Source organism: Lontra canadensis, unplaced genomic scaffold (assembly GCF_010015895.1).
Source record: "Lontra canadensis isolate GAN:19392208 unplaced genomic scaffold, GSC_riverotter_1.0 scaffold92, whole genome shotgun sequence".
In the NCBI taxonomy this organism is placed as follows: Eukaryota; Metazoa; Chordata; class Mammalia; order Carnivora; family Mustelidae; genus Lontra; species Lontra canadensis.
Window position 1 is genome coordinate 2,220,846 of NW_022631086.1, and position 10,436 is coordinate 2,231,281.

Consider the following 10,436-nt stretch of genomic DNA (forward strand, 5'->3'; position numbering starts at 1 on the left):
TAATCCTTTAGGAGGATTATAGTGTTCATAACTAGAGAGATGGTCGTGGAAATGGTGGATGGATTTGAGGGGAGGTCAATGGATAACATCTATGGGACATAAGGCCATGTGTGGCCGAAGGAAGTCAGAATAGTATAATGGTCAGTCTCGGATTTGGTACAAGAAGGCCCTGGGCCTGGATCAATCTCCATCATTAGCTACTCATGTGATTTTTAGCTAGAAAGTTAACCTCTCACAAGTTCAGATTTTATAAACCTATAATGGGGGTTATAACCGTATATCTCATTCACAGGGCCATTGTGAGGACTAAATGGGCTGACACCTGGAAAACACTTCATACTTCAGTGCCTGGCATGTGGCCACGAAATGCAATGTAATTATAATGCATCACTATTATAGTTACAGTAACTATCCTGAAGTTGGCAAATAAAGGGAAAACAGTCTCTCCACTTTGCAACAGGCTGATTGGGTTAGGATACCAGTTCCTAAGAGCAGAAAAATATATCCACAGGACCATCACGGGCTGAGAGACTGTTGGGGTAGCAATTTCCACTTTCCTCCTCCACCAAGCCGAAGGTCAGTCCTTCTCATCTGTCCTTTCTTCGTACTCTTTCAGTTTACATAGAGACCCATTCTCATCCAGCATGGCAGCTTTCTCCATTAACAGGAGAGCTAACAAACAGCAAAAACTCCCACACTCGTTTCAGTTTAGCTTTACCCCAATGCCTGCGTCACTGTACTCTTAAGGATTTGTAAATTTAGAGTTCTAGTGCCCATTCAAAATCAGCAAATAATCATTTTTTTCTATCTTTTCTCTTTTATGTAATCGTATTAATACTAAGAAAAAACTTGCCATAATTAAAATATGTTCTTTATCAAAAGCATCAGCCTTAGGGTCTTACTAGAGGTGTATCCTTATGGTTAGAGCACATGTGCAACTCAAAACTGGATTTTCATTTCCACCTCCCTCCTTTAGTCTTAAGCTTCTTCAAAACACGCTTCTATTCACAGAGCAGGGAAATTCTATACAAAACCAAAACAAAACAACAAAAAAACCCTCTCTTATTTCTTAAAGTTCAAGAGACTTTTAACAAATCAAGGTCTTGATGTAGTCAGTTCTTTCTGGTTGTATTTTAGGAGATTGGCAGCCCCTTACTAGGTAATTTCTGCTGGTGGAGTCTGCTAACAAGAGATAAAGGACAAACCAGGGAGGAAAGGCTCACTTCTGCCAGCAAGGAAGCCTCAGAAAGATTTGGGGTTCAAAGTACTAAGCTCACCCAAATCCTCCAAAAGTCCTTTTTCCCAATTCACAGGGCCCACTTTTTACTGTAACAAGCCTCACTTTCACATAAGATACCTAGCAAGGCTTTGAATTCATCTTGCATTATAAAGTTGTAGGCTGTAGCAACAGACCTTGGGTCTGATTTTTGGTTATATCAACAATATATCAACAATACAGCAAGCATAAGGGTCTTAGAAGATTTCTGGGTCTTTGGCCATGTCTTGATCCAAGATTGTAAAGTTCTTGGGCTTATCATGTTCTTTCGTATGGTCTCTATTATAGTCTGAAGGAGCTGACATGCCACTTAGTTGTCTAGTTCTCTTTCCTATTCCACAGCAATACACAATGTGGGTTCCTGAATTCTTGACTTCAGTAGTCCCTTAATTTTAGGCATCCATAGGTATTACTTTAAGCAAATGCTAGCCACTGCATGCCCTGTCTCCTTAGAATTCTATTTTACATTGGAATGAGATCATCCCTGTATACAAACTCGATCAGATCAACCAACCAATACGAAATTCCCATCTTTCTGGAATAGTCTTAGCATGAAATATTGTGCCAATCAGAATTCATTAATGAAAAATCAAAACAATATCAAGATTTGATACAGGGATTTAGGGGCTTAAAAGTTGTTGGTAAAGCTAGGGAAGTGACCATTAGTGTGGCTGCCTTTAACTTTCAGGTAACCCCATTGGAGGGCTGATTTCAGAACTCAGTGACTAACTGCTGACACCTAGAGGTCAAGATGCTGCAACAAATGGTCAGCAGTACCACAGTGCCCCTGTTCAGAGGCTTCCCCTGGTGGTGGAGCTTGGCATTCCATCTGCCACTGTAGAAATAATGCGGTTGAGGTCTGAGGGAGAATTGTTCTGTGTCCCTTTGCTTTTAGATCTCTTGTGAGAGCATTGGCCCAATGCAAATTTAACCCAAAACCCCGAGGAAAGAGAGCCTGAGAAATATAATTCCCAAACTTCCAGTCCCTGAACATAGAATGGATTGTGAACGAAAGTTATTTGCCAACAAAACAGGATTCAATACGAGCACAGAATTAGGGTGAACAGGATCTTGCAGATATTTACTTAAATCAAACTCAGAGAAATTGCAGCTTAAGACATTGAATTTTTACATCTATTTCAACTCATATTTAATATTTTCAGGAATTCTAAAAGTTAGGATTTTAAGACTATTAAATAAAAAACATTTAATATGTTGGTACATTTTAAGATAAGTCATTAACTCTCCAGTGTGATACTGTCACCTTCTCCCCATGGTTCCTTCAGAAGCTGTTCTTCTTAGATTGCTGTTGTCGCTCCCTCCTTTAGCCATCCACTCCCATGATTATAGTCTTGACCTTGTCATTACCAATATTGACAACTATTCCATAATGATAATCTCAGCTATTAACACCCCACTCTCTGACCACTTCCGTTTTTGGTTCCAGCCCACGCCGTCTAGTGCTCCAATTCCAATAATCCTTCAACTGAGCAGGACCTCGTATCCGTTGTTAGGGCCACTGCTAGCCCCTATGATGCCTTAGAATTCGTCTTCAATCTTCACTTCAATCTTTTGGAAACTGATATAATACCACGTTTGGATAAAACAAGACATTTGAGTGTCATCTTCCAGAAAATTATTATGATAAATATACAAATCAGAAATTTCAGGTATGAATGGAGTCCACTTGAAAGGGGTATCTATGGTGAAAATAGTGCATAACCTACATTAACCATCTATGGCAGCTCGGGGACTATTGGTCCTACCATTGTTTTTCATTCCCCTCATCCCTTTTATGTTTATCCCCCTTAAACTGGTTTAAAGTCCATGTTTAATCATTATCTTCATATCCTTGCATTTATCTTCAACTACTTTTCCTCTCACTTTGTCCTACTCACTTGGGTAAACCGCATACCTTGTTAAATTCAACTCTACCTACGTTGTGCCTGTGCTCACGCTGCTGAACATGACTGGAGAAAAACCCCATCACCCTAACTGTGCTTCCCATTCACAATCCCTCCATCCAATGCCCTGGAATACTTTAATACACCCTTTCACTTCCCTAAGCAAATTTCATACTTTTTCTTTTTTCTTCAAATTTCTAACATCTTTCCTGCCTCTAAATTTTCAACTGCTAATTTTTCTTCCTATTTTCCTTGAACATTTTAAGTAATCAAAAGAGGGTTTTGAGAATCTCCCACCACCATCTGCACTATCTGCATCAGTGCTATATATAATATGCAAACTTGTCTTTTATTGCCGCTAATGAACTCCTCAAGCTCCCAGCTAAGGCAAACTCCTCCCTTATATATTCAATCCATCCTTCCTGCCAATGATACTGTCTTTCTTCTCAGAACCTTTAATTTTTTCTCTCTTATTAGCTTATTCTCACAAGCATGTAAACATGCTGTTATTCATCTCATATTAAAAAGAAAACAAACCTTGATCTTGACCTGAATTCCAAATATCACCCCTTATTTTTTAAGCCAGCTCTGACAGAGTTGTCTATAATCACTGTTGGCATTTCTCTCATGCCCCTTGCTCTTGAACTCACAGCACCCACTTTTCTATTACCACTGACTCATTTGCTAAATTAAATGCTCTTGTCTCTGTCCCTATCTTCACCTTTCAGAACCATTTGACTTATTTCCTCTCTCCTCCTTAAAATGTTTTTCCTCACTTGCCTTCTGAACCTACCACACACCGTCCTCATTGTATTGCTTCTTCTGGCTACTTCTTCTTGGTCTCCTTTGCTACTTCCTTCTCATCTCCCCCATGTCTAGACTCTCAAGGATCAAGAGCTCCATCTTTGGATCTTTTCTGTCTTCCAGATACACTAAATCCTAAAGGTGTTTATGCAATTTCATAAGAAACTCATATTTCTTATATTTTTTAAATATCATGCATATGCTATGAATTCCTAAATGTAAGTCACTAGCCCAGATCTCAGTCCTGAATTCCAGACTTGAATATCCAATCCTCTACTTGGGATTTCCACTGGGAAGTTTAAAAAGTATCCCAAGTGAAATATGTCCAAAACTAAATTTGTAACCTTCTCTTCCAGACCTGCTCCTGTTTTTTCCTTCCTCACAGCAGTCAGTGATAATGCCATCCTTCTCTAAAGCTAAAGCTTTAGTGTCACACTTAACAGTTCTTTTTTTCGTTTCTCACCTTTGGTCAATCAGCAAATCATGTCGATTCCATCTTTAAAAATATTAAAATTTAAAATCTATAGAACATACATGTTCTTAGGAAACAAACTCTGAAATACTTACTAGTAGTAATACATGGTATACCCAACATATTCTCAAGTGATGCAGAATAAAGTGTGGTGAAAGAGGAGATTTAGAGGAAGTAAATGGGGCAAACAATTGATGTATCTGGCTCAAAGTTATATGGGCGTTCTATGTAATAGTCTTAAAACTTTCCTCTTGATTACTAAAAACATATCTAAAATCCATTACTCATTAGCTCTACCACAGTCACCGTGGATCATCATCTCTTGACTTCACGCTATTCTTAACATAATGACCTGATAAATTTTACAACAGCACAAATCAGCTGTCCCCCTTTGCTCAAAATCTTTCAAAAGTATGCCATCTTATTTAGCATGAAGACTCCAGTCCTTTTATGATCTTCAGGGGCCTACATGATTTGCCCCTACCTCCCCATTGGATGCCTAGTCTCAACTACAGCTCTTTCCTCAGTCACTGTACTGTCGGCCACATTTACTTCTTGCTGTTCCTGAAGGTTACCTAGCACGCAAGCACCTGCCGCAGGGCCTCGCCATGCAATACCCCTTCTGCCAAGAAATACAACTCAGAAAATTATTCAGAGGGTTTATTCCCTAAACACTTTCAGGTCTTTTATTAAATGTCACCTTCTTCCAAATCTTTCTTGGATGCCCTATGTAAAATTTTAAAATAACCTCCACTCTACCTTAAACTTTCTATCCTTCTCCATTTTTTTCTCTTGAGCATTTGGCACCAACATTGTATATATTTTCCTTACTTCTCTAGTTTATTGTCTGTCTACTCTCAGAATGTAAGGCTCCATGAGGGCAGATAGTTTTGTGTTTCTTAACTCTTATATTCTCAACATTTAAAACAAACACACGGGAGTGATTAGGTGGCCCAGCGGTAAGCATCTTCCCTCGGCTCAGGTCATGATCTCAGGGTCCTGGGATCAAGCCCTGCATTGGGTTCCCTACTCAGTAGAGAGTCAGCTTCTCCCTCTTCCTCTGCGCCTCCCCCTGCTCTCTCTCTTTTTCCCTCTAAGATAATAAATAAATTTTTAAAATATTTAAAAAATAAATAAAAACAGACACATAAAGGTACAAAATAAATATTTGTTGAATAGATAAATGAATAATATACCAGTCTTACTATACCTTGTGGATTGCTACATACCATCAATGACACCCGTTACGTTGTAATCAAAGCCAGTGGAAATTGGTTACCCAAGTGTCCCGGATATCTGGATTCTCAGTGGGTCACCAGCACAGGATAATCCCACATTTCATGATGTAAAGTGGTAGAAAACAATTTTTTTTTTTTTTTGGCCTGAAATAGTTTCTGATCTCTGAAATCTCCTAATAAATTCACTTCTGAGATTTTGTGCTCTTTTCATAGTTCCCTTGGGTTTGTGTCACAGTCTAGGCATATTGGAGACTTTTCTTTGTTCTTCATCATATATTAATATCATCTACACTTTCTTTGTCCTTATTTCTCTTTTTCAAAGGACATTAACATTTTCTGGTTACTTTAAAAATTAATTTCATTGGCCACTACCATTCCACCTTACTTGTATATAACGATTTTGCTAAATACTGTTTCGAACTGAGCTTTTGTTGACAAGATAACTGTGCCAGTAATGACATCAGGTTGTGGATGAGTTTGCAATGGGAAAAGATCATGTGGATTGAAGAATGTCTTAATTGGATTCCTACAAAGAGTGTTCCAGAGCAGCTAGATGAGCTCACTGGTGCACAGAGTTTTATTAGACACTTGGAAATATTTCAAGGAGCCCTTGAGAAAGGAAAAGAGATCCTTACTTCCTGCTGGTTTATTTTGCTACCTGTACCTATTTCCAGCTGGAAAATTTGTGGTAAATCATCAGAATCAAGTTTCTGTGTGAACATGCGTTTGTTCAGACTCATTATTATGCAAGCTGCAGAAAAGCCAGCTGAAATTGGCAAAAATAATACAGAAGATTTATTAGCAAATGAAAGTATGAAAGGACAGGTTTCAGGATGTATCGAAAGTTTCAGTTAAGGATCTTCATTAACCTTCAGTTAAGGTTAACTTTAACCTTCAGTTAAGGTTCTCATCTTCTACTCACCGTTATGCAGTCCACATGTTGGCTTTATTCTAAGGTTGATTGTCCTATGGTTGTAGGATAGCTAGCAGATACATACTTCTTGGTTTATCCATTGGGAAAGAAAGTACTTGTGTCTAAAAGTTCCAGGCAAAATTTATAATATTTATTCCAATTGAATCAGCTTAGGTTATGTGCCTAATACCCTTCTTCCAACCATGCCAAGTGCAATAAAATGTTCTCATTGACCTTAGCTAATCAGGACCCATCCTTGGCATTACATTTGACACAATATTTTCCCAAAGCAAATAAGTCTACATGAACAAGTTATAGATGTCTGTATTTGTCAGAGTCCCAAAAGAATCAGAAATCATACACACTAAATTAAGATATTTTGAGGTGAGATGTATTTACCTTTGTTTTTGTTTTATTTAAAGGGCCAAATTGCAAAGTTGTGAATGGGGTATAGTAGGATTATAAGGCATAGCATGGGAACTTGGAGAAAGCAATAGCAGAGCCATTTCTTTCTTTTTTCTTTCTTTCTTTCTTTCTTTTTTTTTTTTTGGTGAGGTCATATTCTTAATTTTTTAAAAATTTTTATTTTTTAAAATTTCTTTTCAGTGTTCCAGAATTCATTGTTTATGCACCACACCAAGTGCTCCATGCAATACATGCCCTCCTTAATACTCACCACCAGGCTCACCAAAGCTCCCACCCTCCTCCCCTCCAAAACCCTCAGTTTGTTTCTCAGAGTCCACAGTCTCTCATTGTTCATCTCCCCCTCCAATTTCCCCCAACTCACTTCTCCTCTCCATCTCCCAATGTTATTCCTTATGCTCCACAAATAAGTGAAACCATATGATAACTGACTCTTTCTGCTTGACTTATTTCACTCAGCATAATCTCTTCCAGTCCCGTCCATGTTGATACAAAAGTTGGGTATTCATCCTTTCCAATGGAGGCATAATACTCCATAGTGTATATGGACCACATCTTCCTTATCCATTCGTCCCTTGAAGGCATCTTGGTTCTTTCCACAGTTTGGCGACTGTGGCCATTGCTGCTATGAACATTGGGGTACAGATGGCCCTTCTTTTCACTACATCTGTATTTTGGGGGTAAATATTCAGTAGTGCAATTGCAGGGTCATAGTAGGTCAACTGCAGGGTCATATATTTAATTTCTTAAGGAATCTCCACACTGTTTTCCAAAGTGGCTGCACCAACCTGCATTCTAATCCCAGACCCAAAGGGAAAGGGGAGGAAGAGATTACTAAAACCTGGAAGAGGAGTTCCTGTGGGGGATAGCATGTTAAAAGGAGCAGTGACCCATTAGGAACACAAGTAATTTCAGAGGAGGTTGGGAGGGAGCTAGTGGAGGCAATAATCATATGTTCTTGTTTTTTTCCTGTTTTTATTGTGGCTCCTCATTGTTCAAACCAAACCAGAAACCTGAAGATGCCAGAGCTCTGTTGATACGGTCCATACTGTTCAGCATTCCAGGGCAGAGGGCGGAGAAGAGAACTGTGAAGACAAATGGCATGTACAAATGACGCAGTATCAGAATCAAAATTTGGGTGCTGTGAGGAAGATGGGAGAGGGCTAATAAATGCTGAGAAGACAGTCAGTCAACGTTTCCTACAGACCAGAATTATTTTACTCATGAATCTTACTAAGGATCCTTAAGATACTTAGGGCAGCCCCTTGTATTTCAAAAAGCAGACAAAACTTCTTAAAAATACTTACAATATCACATTATATATATATGAGTATTTTCTTACCCCAAGACTAGAAGCAAGAACCAACTCTTTATTTTAATTAACTATCTTTGTTGTCATCACCTATATTAACAGCTACAGGCAGGGTATTAGCTAATTGGTGGGACAAATTGCTTGACTTCTAGGAATGCTTCCTAGACAAAAATATTTTTCACATAAGAAATTGTCATGTGGACAACAGAGACCTCTTATTCCCTATTCCTATTTTCCTGAGCATAGAATAAGAGAAAATAAATTTACTATTAGCACAAGATATTTAGATTAACTAGAAGAATTTCTTTTTTTAAAGGTTTTATTTATTTACTTATTTACTTATTTGAGAGAGATAGTGAGAAAGAGAACCATTAGGGAGGAGAGGGAGAAGCAGGCTCCCCAACGAGCAGGGAGCCTGACTCAGAGCCTTATCCCAGGAGCCTGGGATCATGACCTGAGCGGAAGGCAGATGCTTAACAGACTGAGCCACCCAAGTGCCCCTAGAAGAATTTTTTGATAGTAGGATATGTTAAACTCCCAAGTATTTTCCCTGCTGAATGTTTTTGAGCACAGATTTGGGATTTCTCTATGTTCTAAGATAAATATGGAAGCCAACAGATCCTGAAGTGGATATAAAAAATGGATTTTGCCTCTTCAACCACAGAGCTGCAATGTGTCCTAGAATGACTAGCAGTGTGACTGCTGTTGTGGTTATAGAGCCAGTGAACTCTGTTTCCATTTCATCTAGAGCGAGCTTAGAGTAGTTCAGATCACCAAGACCTTGTACTGAACATCCAGGTCCTCAGAGTCTTCTCCAGCCTTCATACATCAGGACAAGGACACAAGCATGGAATGACAGGCTAAATCAGAAAAAGCAGGACTCAAGATCCAGGCAGACATTCATTCATTTATTCACCGAATGGTGTTTACTGCATACCTACTCCACACAATATTCTTTGTGTTGATTAGAACAATGAGCAAAAGAGAAAACATTCTTGCATTCATGAAGTTTATCTTCTAGAAAGGAAAGCAGACAATAAATAATACACCTACAAATATATACTACAGTGGATAGTGAGAGCTGCTAAGGAGAAAAAAAATAAAATGGAGAAAAGACAAAAGATATGTGCAGTAAATGGCTGAAATATTAGATCCTGTGGCCAGAGAAGATAGCACTGAGACCGTACTTTTGCAAAAAGTACTGAAGGAAGTAAATAAGGAAGCAGTAAGCATATCTGGAGAAAGTATTGTGGGGAAAGCAAAGAGCAAATGCAAAGGCCCTGAGGTTGAAAACTTCCTGTTTCATCTGAGAACTAGGAAGGAAGCTGGAAGCTAGAGCAGCAAGAGCTCAGTGAGTGATGGGGATAACCATAAGAGATGAGGTCAGAAAAACAGCAGTTAGTAGGGGAAGACAGATCCTTTAGTCTTAGCAGGTCACTGCAGCGACTTTGCTCTTAATCTGGGTGATATGGGAATCCACTGGAGAGTCCTGAGCACAAGAATGATACAACATAACTTGAATTTTAAGAAAACTCTAAATAATACGTTGATAGTAGCCTTGATTATCAAAGACAGAAATAAGAAAAGCAGGAGGTCATTGCAATAACACCAGTGGGAAATGACTGTGAGTGGTTTGGATTCTGAATATAATTGGAAGTGAGTAATTAGATTCTGAATATATTTGGAAGTGAAAGATTATAGGATTTATTGACAGACTGAATAGGACACATACGAGAGAGAAAAATCATTAGGACATGAAGATTGGCTGAGTGTTTCTCAAGGATTCCATGAAAACAGCATTCGAGTTCCAAAAGGTCTAAAAGTGGAACTGGGTCATTCTCACAGGACAAATAACAAGTGAAATTATGGACCAATCCAGTTGGATAGAATAATGTTCCTAAACTCAGGATAAGATCCAGAGTCAACCAAGGTGATGCAAGAAGACAGAGAAAGACTGGCAGATCTCTAATAGATGATCAGCACGGATCTAGGCAGAGTGGCATCAGGGATACCTAGAAGCATGTATCACGACAATATGGACTCTGGTGGGGTTTGGCATGGGGCAGTAATTTGATAATTGTGGAAGAAGGCAGC